Source organism: Gavia stellata, chromosome Z (assembly GCF_030936135.1).
Source record: "Gavia stellata isolate bGavSte3 chromosome Z, bGavSte3.hap2, whole genome shotgun sequence".
Taxonomy (NCBI): domain Eukaryota; kingdom Metazoa; phylum Chordata; class Aves; order Gaviiformes; family Gaviidae; genus Gavia; species Gavia stellata.
Window position 1 is genome coordinate 3,331,776 of NC_082637.1, and position 13,002 is coordinate 3,344,777.

Here is a 13,002-nt window from a genome sequence, read left to right on the forward strand (position 1 = left end):
GCTGGATTTTTTCCCCTTGGTTTTATGGGCTTGCTCAAATTTTATTGCGAACATAATGACTGGAAAACAGCAGTCACCAAGGTCTCTTGGAGCAGGTGGTGGCTCTCCAAAGGGGCCAGGAATCAGCCACACCTGCAGAGCAAATAAGCATACAGGTCGCAGAACAAGGGTGCAGGTGATGGGGGAGATAAAAGGGCCCATCTGGCATCTCCTACCTGGGGTGGGTTTGGCTCTTCCAGCCTGAATCCCATGAAAGTTTGTGAAGGTTTTTCCTAGGAAAATGGATGACTGGTCTGAGCCATCAACAGGGAGACCTGAGGCCAGGCGGCATGGGTCCTAAGCCTCTGAGCTGGAAGATGTATACCTGCTGCTGTCCTGACAAAGAAACCATCTGCACGTCTCGCTGCTAGCTTGGTCGCTGCTTCTAAATTTGATCCTGGCGCATGGAAAAACTTGTCATCTAATAAAGCAGCCGGCTGGAGAAGCTAGTTGGCAGGCTGCAGCGGGGAGTGGTGTCCAGCGTGCATCATGTTTTGGCATGTCCATCTCTGTTTCTAGCCATCTGGGAAGATTTCCCAAGGTATTAGCTCTTTATGAAAAAAAAAAAACAAAACCAAAAACAAAACCCTGATGCTTCTATTGCAGCACATCACTCCATAACCACCACCCTGCAGTTAACCGGAGTGGGGGGCCGGAGCAGGCAAACAGCTGTACCTTGTGGTAATGCAGCACACTTGCTCTGGATTTCATCCAGCCTGTGCTTTCCTCCTCGGCGATGATTATCCCTCTCTGTCTTCCATGAACACCCTTAAATAGAGATGGTCTGACAACAAAATTACTGGAGCAAGCTTCTAGGAAAGTCTGCCATGCATGCTGCCTTGGGGAGCCCCAGAAGCTTACGGGGCAGGCATCCTCGAGCGCTGGAGAGCCTGGCCTCAACCGAGATATCTGTGGGCTTCAGGTTTTCCAAAAAGCATGTAGTGATATATTTTTTTTTCTACCCTATAGCTGACACAGCTTATTGAACGATTTATCTCACAGGTGAATTACAGCAAATCAAAGCCATGATATGGTTTCAGTGAATCCAGATGTTAGCACGGGCGATCACTGATTAGGTTTGGGGTTTTTTTATTTATTGTTAGGTTGGTTTTGCACCTCTTTTCTTCTGGTATCAGCTCCTAAGAAAGCAGTTAGACAGCATGTTCCAGGAGCTGCCCCGCTGCATCTCCTACTTAGCACGGGATAAGGGCAATTGGGGGTTGTTGGCTGGGGTTCAAGGCTCTGAAACCTGTGTTGGATGTGATACAGCAGTATCTCCCAACATTGCCCAACTGCTAAACCACACGCAGATGACTGCAATCACAACAATTTGTAGGCACGTTTGGCTTTGGTAAGGTTGGATGACAAAGAGCTTGACAGGAGGATGGGACTGACCTTAGTGTCCCGATGACCAATTAAGTATGTTTGTTTCTATTTAAGGCTGGGGTTTTTTAGTCTTTTAACAGATGAGGTTTGCTAATCTGTGGTAATTAAGGATTTTCTCCAGTCCATGAGTCCGTTGGAAAAATATCCATGTGCATATTACTTAGCTCTGCTGACATCTCAAATAATTTAATGTGTTTTTTCATGCTGTTTGTTGAATGAAGCGGATGTTTGCAAAAGATGTCAACATTGGATTGGCGTTTGCCAACGTTGACGTGGTCACAGCTCACTGGGAAGCCGAATATATTGTGCAAACAGGATGGAAAAAACGGTGATGTGAGTTACCTTTCTGATGTGATAGGACAGGTATAATGTATTGTCAGTGGGCTATCATGTCCAAAGTGGATAGCTGGGGAAGGGACATCCATCCATCCATCCTTGGGACTTTCCATTCCTCTTTGACCCCTAGTACCAACTTCCTTGCAGAGAAGGGAGGAAAAATACTCAGTAAAGATGTCTGCTCTGGGGAAAAAATGTATTGGTAACTTGAGTAATCAGCGTGATGCACCAGGATGCTGAAAGCTTTTGAGAAGCGTGTAAAACAAAAGTTATGTTTTTAAAGTAAGATTTTTAGTGTGCTTCAGAGTTCAACAGTGCTTTTAATTCAGCCTTCTAGTATGCCTGGAATAAACTGGGGGAGGGGAATAAGTGTCTATCAAAAAAAGGAGGGTTACCTAATATAATCTAACATAGTCTTATTTAGGGAACACCCTGGGGATGTGTAATTGGAAGGTAAAATAACCATGCATATAATGTTATGGTAGGCTGTCAGCAAGTGGCTATATTCCACGCAGACATCCAAGATGTTTTCTTTCATGTGCGAGCCAATGCTCAGTTTGGGGAGGACAAGCCATGGTGATGTTGGCTTTTTATTATGTCCCATTCTGCAGAGAAACCGGTGCCTTGGAGAAGCAATTTATGAATGCATTTACTTTTTGCATGTCTGCTTTGCTCTGAATTTTCTAATAGGCCAGTTTAACCGGTATAAATGTGTTACTGAAATGAGCTGGTCCAGATTTTGGGGCTGATTTCTGCTCTGCTGGAATGGTAACCTGGGAGGTTACCTGAAGAGCAGCCCTGGTCCTGGTGGGAGATACTCTGTGTAGTGCTATGAATGCAGATGTATAAATAAACATGTACAAAGGAGACACCCCTCTAGGCTCATGTGCATGATGAACTTGAAAAACAGATGCTTGTTAAGGAGATTAAATCTATATGTCTCTATATGTCCCCTCTTTAGCAGCTGAGCCCATCACCTGTGTGCAGGGTTTGAATTTGACACCTCTGCCAAGTTTGACGTTTCTTGGCTCTTTTTAACCAGGAAATGTCTCCTTTCAGTTTTTCTGGGCTATCTATGTGATGATATTCATGAGCCTCTAATCTGCTCCATGGCTTATGTCTGCAAAACACTGCCCATGAGCCTGACCTGGGATCCTCCGTCCATCTGCAGCTCTGGGAGAGGCAGAAGAGCAGGAGCTTGAGAGATCTTTGTACAATGCAGCAATTTAATAAGTTTCAATATTGCAGGAACCCCATCTCACTTTAAATTGCCAGTGCTGAACTGTACAGCCTCCATATGTATCGCTCTCTTCTTTATGAGTCACTCGCAAGCTCATATTTGACTTTAGAAATGTTTCTAAACTTCATTCATCTCTAGCTGTACTGCATTTATCTCCAGGTCAGACACCAGCTCCTAAGAGGGACCTGATACTGATTCAAAACAGATTGAGGCTTTTCATCAAAATCCTTTAAGTGCACCACGGCAAATCTGGATGTTTAATATATTTGAGGAGAAAAATAACTTGGTTTTAGTCTTGCAGATAGTCTTACTCTGAAACGTGTTGGCTGCAAAAGTAGGAAGTGTGTCTGTACAAAGGGGAATTTCTGCCGAAGAGGTCAGTGTTTATTGTCAGGCTGCTCCAGGATGAATGAACGAGTATAAAGTGGTGTGATACCAGTATCTGGGGTTACTTTGAGTCAGTGAACTTCAGTTGCAGCATAGGTAACACCTCAGGCCCTCTCTTCCAATAGGAAAAGGTCTTTTACGGGGCGAAATCAGGAGAGTTTGTCGGCCAATGAACGTTTGCTCTGGGAGTGAGTCACATTCATAAAGAGTTTCAAGTTTGTGGTCTGGCAGATCCTGAGAGATGATTAAACCCACATAAAAGACCTTTATTAATACAGTCTCTATAGTTCTGCACCCGCGTTAGTTGGTGCAGATGGGGCAGGGGAAGAAGTAGAGGTGGTGGGGGGGTGGAATTACTTAACCATGCTGGAAGCGTGAGTCACTGCTATCCTGGGGGAAATACAATCCCGTAAACGCTCTGTGGGCTCCGCATACCTGCTGGCACTCTTATCCCAAAATTCCTATCTGGGACAAAGACAGAAACTTCGGGAGCTGCAGAGCAATTGGCCCAGAGGGTTTTTAGCTGTGGCGTTTACCCGAGGTTGCTTTGAAGCAGGTTTCTACCTCCTGCTCCAGGCTGCTCTCCGGTGTCCTGCCCGCTGTCCCCAGCAGTGCTGCCTGGCCGGGGGGGACCCCGGGACCCCATCGCTCTTCGGCACTGGGGTAGAACAGAGGGGCAGGTCAGCCCCCAACAGCTTAGCCGGGGTTTGCCTGGAGCGGTACCCACCTCTGCGTGGCCTCCCGACAAGATGCTTGTTGTCTCTCCCTTTCCACCGCCGGGACCAATTCACAGATTTGTATAATCGCCGTCTGGGGTTGGAATAATTTGTCTTGATTTTTAACGTTAAGATGATTTCTTAATGTTTCTATCCCTGGAAGTCTTCTGTTAGAGAAAATGTTTCTCATTATCGGCTACGAGGTTGCCAGGTCTGGGAAATATTTCTGGTTTGTATTACTCTCTCTGTTTCTCCTGGTGTGCATGAGACATCCCAGAGCCAAAGATGATGAGATCCCTGTTTTATCTGCAGGAAATAGATGTCACAGGGTACAGGGGGCTGCAGCCCCATCCGTGGTACCCCCACCAAAATGCCATAGTCCTGGCTCTGCCATCAGACCTTCATCCCCCTTGGACAGCAAGCATGGGGATGCCTGAGGACGCCTGTCCCTGCAGCCCATCTGCCACCCTCCCGACCTACGTACCTCATCGCCGGAGAGAAATGGGTGCAATTCTGACACGTTTTTGCTACCGCAGCAGCAGCTGCCAGGGAAAGTGCGAGAGTAAGGATGGGGAGGATGGGAAGAGGGGCAAATTACGCAGCGGCAACCTCCCGACATCAGATCAGAAGTGACTTAATGGAAAAGAAAAGGAGAGGGACCCATATGGTGTTTGGCTGAAGCAGGCGACTGCTGGGGGTGGGAGATGCCCTCCCCTGTCTTGGGAAAACTGCTTGAGACAATTTCCCAACAGAATTTGATCAAAACTTTGTCAGGGAGCGAAAGCATTCAGCAAGGCTCATCCCGGCCCCCCTGTGTGTTTAGGGGGCTGTGACACAGACCTGATCAACAGCTGCTGGTTAGGTCTTCAGATGGACTCTTCACCTAATGCAGATACCCAGAAGACAGAAGATGTCTATGGGTCCTGATACGTTCCTGTTAAAGACCTGTGAGTAGATTGGTGATTTTTCTCTTCCGTAGCCTTTGACCATCTAACAACCCTTGCCTTTGCCTGAAACTAGGTGTTTTTCCCCTAATGCCCCATGACTCTACAACCCATCCCACCACAGGGGAATGCCACAGGGTACAGGGCCCCCGCATGCATGGGGAAAGTGTGAGCAGAAGTACCTTCATCTTCTCACCCTGCTCGGGGGCTCCACAAGGAGATGCAATAGCTTTCACATTGCATCCTCCTCTGGGGCAGGAGGGGAAAGGACTTCTTTATCACCTGGCCCCACAGGCTGTTCCACCAGGCCCGTGGTTTGACCAGTGACCGGATCAGATCCTGGCTGAGGTCACGCTATTCCTACCTGATTATGCCCTGCAATTCTCTGCCTAGGTAAATAATCCCACACCGGCTTCAGGAAGGGCAGTCCCAGAATGAACTAAATATTTCGACAAGCAAATACTGTTCTAGTATTTTTGGAATGAGACTTTAAAAAAAAAAAATAAAAAATTTGCTCTTCCTCAAGACCTAAAAGACCCCATCCACCTCTCTTCAGCTGCTGTGCCAGGCAGGATGTTACCCTGAGCTTTACCAGCACTAAACTAAGTCATTTCCCATCAAATATATGTGTTTGGAAGGCTGTTCTCATCCTGCTGAAGAAACAAAGTGCAGCTGGTCTCAGCCCTACCAACTGGTTCATTCACATTTTTAGGGCTTTTCATATGGAAAGGAGTGAGAAAATAATTTTTGCTGATCTGCCTTAAAGGGAGAGCTGGTAGCAACGATTGCTCACAGCTCTGCTCCAAAGAACAGTACAATCCTGCTCATCCCATGTCCAAGGGTATCTCTGAGCTGGTACCCTTCAAGGTACATGATTTCCTCCCCAGGTTGGGGGTCTCCTGGACAAATAGCTCAGAACCAAACTGGTTGATGTAGCTCAGCATCAAAGCAAATGATGCACCCAGCTCTGCTGCGTACCGCACAGGTGGAGAAAGCCCTCTCTAATTACGGTTTGTGAATAATAAGAGCAAGATTTGGGCCGAGCGTGTTCTGCTCTGAAGGTATCGCTGCAGCTGGGGCAGCTTTGGCTCGTGTGTTGAGGAGAGCTGAAATGGGACTCAACTCGTGACACCTCCCCTGGATAGCTGGGGGAGCTGGGAGCACTTACCTGGACACGGTTCAGCCAGCAGATTTAGCTGATCTCCCCATTGTTACCTCTTCCCGTTATTTATCACTCTCTAGCTGTCGCATGTGTTTTGCATTAGCTGGTAAAGGCTTGGGGCAGGGACTCAGTACCCAGCTTCTACTTGCGAAGTTAGCGGGAAGGAGCCTGTATTGGAAATGACAACCAGGCACATCGCCATCAGGATCTCTCTGATGAAAGCATCATCCTATGGTCCATAGACACATAACTCCCCGTAGCCAAAACCTGCCATGTATGCGTGCTGCCTGTCTTCAAGGGAAGAAACAGGTTGCCCAGAGAGGTGGGAGATGCCCCATCCCTGGAAACATTCCAGGTCAGGTTGAACGGGGCTCTGAGCAACCTGATGTGGTTGAAGATGTCCCTGCTCGTTGCAGGGGGTTGGACTAGATGGCCTTTAAAGGTCCCTTACTACCCAAATCGTTCTATGATTCTATAATGAGGGTGGCTGCTGAGGGACCCCGCCATGCCCCATGGGGTGAGAAGGGTCCCAGTGAGACCATGCACCAAACTTGCCACTTGAGAGCCAGGAACTGCCCGTCCCCGAGCTGGGCTGAGCAGTGTTTTACCCAATGGGTTGTTGCTGTTTACATAAGATGGGTGTTATGGGAAGGCACCAGCCCATAAAAGCACCAGGTGCCATTAAAGCATCCCATCCTGCAAGCTGGGAAGGGTTGGTGGGGTCCCTGCTCCCTCTCCAGAGCTCTGACTGGAGAAGGAAAAGGCTATCATCACACAAGTAGTTAACAAAAAACCCAACTACAAAGGCTTTTCTTAAGTAAATTCTGCAAAGCTATATATTTTTTTTTCCCAGCAAATTTACGCTTCTGACAGACAGAAATTTCTCGCTACAGAGAAATTCGCGGGGTTTCATCTTCTGAGAAAGTTTCAGAGCACTTATTCGAGAGGGGGATTTTTGCAGAATGAATTCAGCGGATATGCTTATGCTGAGCAGTGACAGAAGCAGCTTTCAACACGGGCTGAAACGCTTCTCATTTCCTTGAAATGTTAGCTGGGGAATTTGGTTTGCTGCCATCAGCTGCTGCTCTTCAAAGAAACCCCCCCAGTGCAATCTCATATCAGTAAAACATTAAAAAAAAAAATACCTCTGCTGAGCCCTCATCCCATGCCTGGATCGCTTGCTCTGAGCCTGGGAGGTATGGCTTTGGGGAGAACCAAATACATCAGTCCTGCACGTAAGCGTTCATAAAAGACATTTTAAAAAACCTATTAATGGATGTCAGTTAATTTTGCTGATTGAAGCTTACTAATACCCGGCTTTAGTTTTGCCATTCTGAAGAAATCCACATCCTCAGTCATGATTTTTTCCCCCCCTTTTTTTTTTTCCTTTCCCTTCAAGCCAGCCTCTATAGATGGACCGTGTTCCTGGGTAGATGCTTTTTGCTTTTCACCTGTAGCTGAATGTTCTTGAGCTAAATGCTATAATCTGACAATAACAAAACAGTGCCTTCTATAGCAATCTACCTTGACAGTATTCCATTGTCTAATTTTAGCATCTCTGTAGCCTAATCCTCAAATAACACAGTATCAGGAGCTAATATTTTTGCTGCAATAGCCACTTTGCAACTCCTTTTTTATTTTTTTTCCAAAAAAATTTGGATTTGCAGAATCATTCCTCGGTTCTGGTGCTATTAGTTTCTCATTTTTGTAGTTACCAGAATTTAGATTTAAAAAAACAAAAAAAACCCCTGAAAAACAGTTCCGTTGACCCCAATTTGTTGGCCAGTTATTTCCTGGGGAAGTAACTGTTGCATGGTAGAATTCAAAAGAGAAACTAAAAATTTTGCTTCCCAGTAGTTCCTTCTGGTTTTATATGATTATATTACGGAAAAATACAGTAGAAGGTAGCGCTTAGAGATCTTGAACTCGACCAGGAGCCTGTTTCCAGAAACAAAAGGTGTCTTCCGAAACAGTCCCTCCTCACCTGTGTCTTATAGAGCCGTTTGAATTCAGTGTCAGCTGTAGCCCTGACTCTCTCACTTATTATATCAATTAAGAGTTAATCACTTCCCTAGCTCTTCTTCCCAACACAGAAAATTGCTTGACATCACGGTGGCTTGTTTGAAATAACATATTCAGTGAGGTTTGTTTACCTTTTAATTTTTGAGCTTTTTGATCAGTGGTTTTCCAGCATCCACAAGAAACAGTTTTGGATTTTATGTTGGCGACAGCTAAATTTTTCCTGTAAGCACAGAAGCCCAGGAGCTGAGATTTTAAAGAAACCACTGAACACCATGAACCTCGGGGGGGGGTGGTAAGAGTGGAGAAGAGTAAGGCAGCTCTGATTTTATTTAGTATCCCATCACGAAAGGTACCAGTCTGCTTTGGACGTGCAAGGCTCAGCTTGCATGTAACTCCACCAGCTGGCTGTGCTTTTGGTTTATAAAGATGATGTACGATGGAAACGGAGATGTCTTTTTCTGCTGTTTGATGCCTGCTAAATGATTGTGAAGGTTCTTCGGGCATGCTTCCAACTCTGCGAAGGGATACGACGGTGCTGATAATTTTTAGTACGTGATGCTGTAATGTGTGGTTTCCATGTGGAACTGAAAGCTTGTGCTAACATCCTCCCCAGGAGGGGAAAACTTTGGCCCCATGCAGGACAGCTGTTCAGTAGTCTTCTACCACCTTTGTTGAACAAATATGGAAGCGTTTTGGTTTTCAGTACATTTTATTGATTTCAGGGGAAGTTCAGGCTGAATATTAGGAAAAATTTCTTTACTGAGAGAGTGGTGACGCGCTGAAAGAGGCTGCCCAGGGAGGTGGTGGAGTCACCATCACTGGAGGTGTTCAAGGAACGTGTGGACATGGCACTGCGGGACATGGTTTAGTGGGCATGGTGGGGTTGGGGTGATGGTTGGACTTGATGATCTTACAGGTCTTTTCCAACCTTAGTGATTCTGTGTAAAGTGCCCCAGGCTATTATTTAGCTATAATTTCACTTCTAGAGAATATTGAAAAGGTTTAACATCTAAAATCACTTTTTACCCAGTCAAGACTCAAGGACTAATTTTATTCTCTTACAACTCACTGATTCATGCAGCCTCAACCCAACTGTTGAAAAAGGAGATAGCAAGGGATGAAGATATCTGGCAGGACGTGGCTTATTGCTTCTGAAGCAATGTGGAGCAATTTGGAAACAGACTGTTGGTGTCTCAGCATGCTAAGCCCCATTTTGTGCTCTTGAGCCCAATTGGTAAACAGAAATTATGAGGCGTAGGTTGCTGCCCTGAGCTGTAGTCATTGAAGACTAAGGGGTGTCTCTGGGCAGAAAATAAGGAATAGACCCATCGGGCGACTTCCTAAGAGCATGCTGCTTCACAAAGTTGCATTTGAAAATGCAATGGTTTTTGACTGTATGCTAAATTAGGGGTTTATGCGCAAAGTTGTCCATAGTGGCTTGGTGGAGCTGAAAGGCCTTTTGTGTGGTAGGTGGCTCCCATCGAGACAGATGGCAGTGCGGGAGCTAAAACAAAAATAGCATTTGAAAGCTGAAGAACACTTCTGAACAGCATCAGCTGGTGCCACACAACACAGGCTGTTATTTGACTTAGAGGCAATCATTTCAGTGAGGTACCTGGGCCAAGGAGCATGTCAAGGCATAGGTGTGCGATGATGATGTTCCTGCTGCATAACACACAGCTATTAGGTGGAAAGCACTGCACATTTCTTAGGCACCATGAGTTCACGCACACATTCAACTATCTTGCTACAGGTCAGAGACCTTTCTTGAGTTGGACTCGATGGTTGGCCTTGATGATCTTACAGGTCTTTTCCAACTTTAGTGTTTCCGTGAGTTTTTTGGTCACTGGAAACACCTTTTTCCCTCTTACACCCAACCATCAGCAACTCATGACCCAAGTAGTGTCTGATCCGAAGCAAACCTCAATGCCCTTTGAAGCAGTGCTTTGGGGAGGTAGTGCTGGGGGACCATGTCCCTGTATCCCAGTTTGAAGAGTCGCCAACCCAGGGGAGGAGAATACCTTGTTATGTCTCAGCTCATGCTCACCCAGCTGTACCACTAGACAGGACAGACAGATGAAAGAGTACATGAGGCTAAAAACATAGATTTGGAGTAAAGGAACAAAGACAAAACAAGATAAAACAGCAAAATACCTTCTTAAGGTTATGCTTAATTACAGAGATGGTGCTTTGCTGGCTCAGCATTTTGGCACATGCTGCTCTTTCTCCTGGAAAGAAGCAGGTGGAATCACCCTCTCTTTCCTCCAGTAACTAAGACAGATCCCGCATCTTTGTTTCTTTTCCTCTGGAAGAGGAAAAGGTCCAGAGCAAAATCTGTGACCTTTCCAGTTAACAAGCCCAAGCTCAAGTACCCCTAGTTGTGCGTGTCTGTTCAAGAAAGCTCCATGTGACTGGGTGGTGGGATGGCGCGTGGACTTGGGAGAGGTGAAGTCGTGTCCTCCTGCGAACATTTGCATCTTAGCACTTCACTGGCCTCTGGCTGCTTTCTCCCTATTCAGCTGTCTAAAGATGTATCAGTAAAACTCTTTATGTCTTGAGAATATCCTGACTTTGCTAGCTGAGTTTACAACATTTTTTTACTAGAAGCACTACATGATGAAGTCCATGGGTACTTTGTTGGGGGTCTGCGCAAGGTAGCCAAGGAAAGGAAACGTCCTGCCAATACATGTTCCCGTACACCAGGCCAAGCCTTCCGTGGGAAAAAGTCAGAGGCCCAGGAAATAATAAGAGTTGAAAATGCTGGCCGTAGGGTTCAGACCCGTTATGTTAAAAAATAACAGAGATGTGAAAACCTCAACCCACATCTGTGGCTTGTAAGTGAAGGTTTACAGTTGAACAAATTAGTGCTGAAGTCTATTGACTCGTTGAATTTGCCCGACTTCTGGTGGGTCTTTTAAAGGCTGCATTTTGCTTTTCAGCACTTCTCCATGTTATGTGAGACAAGTAACAACACCAGCGTTCTGTGGAAATCCAGTCTTGTCCTCTCTTGACATCTTCATGGCTTGCAAAATGCACTGTGCAGCCAGCCAGATAGCTAAGGCATGCACTGTGAGTGTAAACTCCTTTTATTAAAGAGTAATGAGGTTTAAGATGGAAAACAAGTGCTGGTTATGCGGGTAAATACCAGCACCGAAATAGAAGTGCCTAGGATAGCCTCCTGATAATTACTGTGTGCATCTGCTTGTGTTTACTTTGCATCACTTTGCAAGAGAGCACTTGGTGGCTGCATGCTAAACGCTGTGTATCCCCAGGAGATGGCCGCTCAGCTGTCAGGTGGAGATGCTGTGAAAAAATATGAGTTTGTTTATAAGGCCTCATTTGAAGTTTTGCCAGCAGAGTAAATGAAGACAGGATGTCCTCAGAAGTCTTGACCCAGCCATCTCCAAGGGCTGTGCCTTTGGGATGGCTGAATTGAAGACCCCAGGGCTAAAAGAGGGAGTGATGGGGCTGATTTGGGGACGATCGTGGCACTAGAACTGATTTTTTCCAGATGGGAGGGAATATTTCACCCTTCCAACTTCTTGGTTGTTAATCTGAAGAGGAACTTGGTTGTACCACCTGAATTTCAAGGGAATTCCCAAAAGCATTTCTGTTTGCTGGAATCTGCTCAGCACCCACAGCCGTTCTCGTGTCGTCCTAGCTTCATTCTTTCCTCCTGCCATCCATTATCCTCTACGTGCCTAGCTGCCTTCATGCTTTGCCTCCCGACATCATTTACATAAGAGTAAAATTAGCAGCTTGAGTAATTATGAATAAGTCACATTAGACAAAGAGGCCTTTAGGCTGAGTGTAGGAAGCCAACATGTCTGGCATTGCAAACCTTCAACACAGCGAATAGCAGGGAAAGGATCCTTTTTCTCTCTTTTGGAGTTTCCCAGCAATGCCAAGGGGTTTAGGAGCCCAGATCCTGCTGAGCATCTGGCTCAGCGGGAGGCTGGTGGGGATGGGATGCTCGGTGTGGATCGGCGGGGGATGCTCAGCATGCAAACGTTCAAGGTGCCCAAGCTGTGGTCTTTGGTCTGGCTCAGCTTTGTAGACCTCTTCTCTGTAGGTTGGCCATGTGCAGCGCCTCGCCCTGAGCACCGCTATCCATCTGCATCCCCCCAGGTTATTCTGCTGCCGACACGATGCTGCGGTGACGGACATCACCGAGCTGTTTCTGAGAGCAAGGGGCCAGACTCGGGCCCTGCTCGTTCCTGGTTAAGGGTTGGGCAAGCAAAGCTGCACCTGATTTAAAAGAAAGAAGAAAAAAGATCAGAGTTTGGGTTGGTGTTTTCCAGATTGAAGGGCTTGCCAGCCACATCTAATGAGGAGAACGGGTGCTGCTGAGCTGAGTCCAGGACAACAGCTGTTGCTAGTAAAAATAATGATTGTTTTTACTAGGAAAAAACTACTCACTGACAGCAGAAAAAGAGTTTGACTTGAGTAGAAACTGCAGGGCCTGTCTCCTCATAGCCATATATGAAAAAAACTTAAAAGGACAGCCTGTAAAGAGCTGGCGGTGTTGTCTCCAAGGCCTGATGAAAATAAAGGAATCTATTTTTGCATATATTTGCACACTTACCTGCGTAAAAAGCAGCTTGCTATTGTTTAAAAATATTAAAATACATGTAAAAAACCATTAGGCTTATGGACAATATTCCAAAGTGTGCCGCCACAATCCCCCCAGGAGTAACCATACCTGCGCCGCGGCAAAATTCTGTGCTGAAAACCCCCAAGTAACAGAGCTGATCTGGTTTTTTAGGTTTT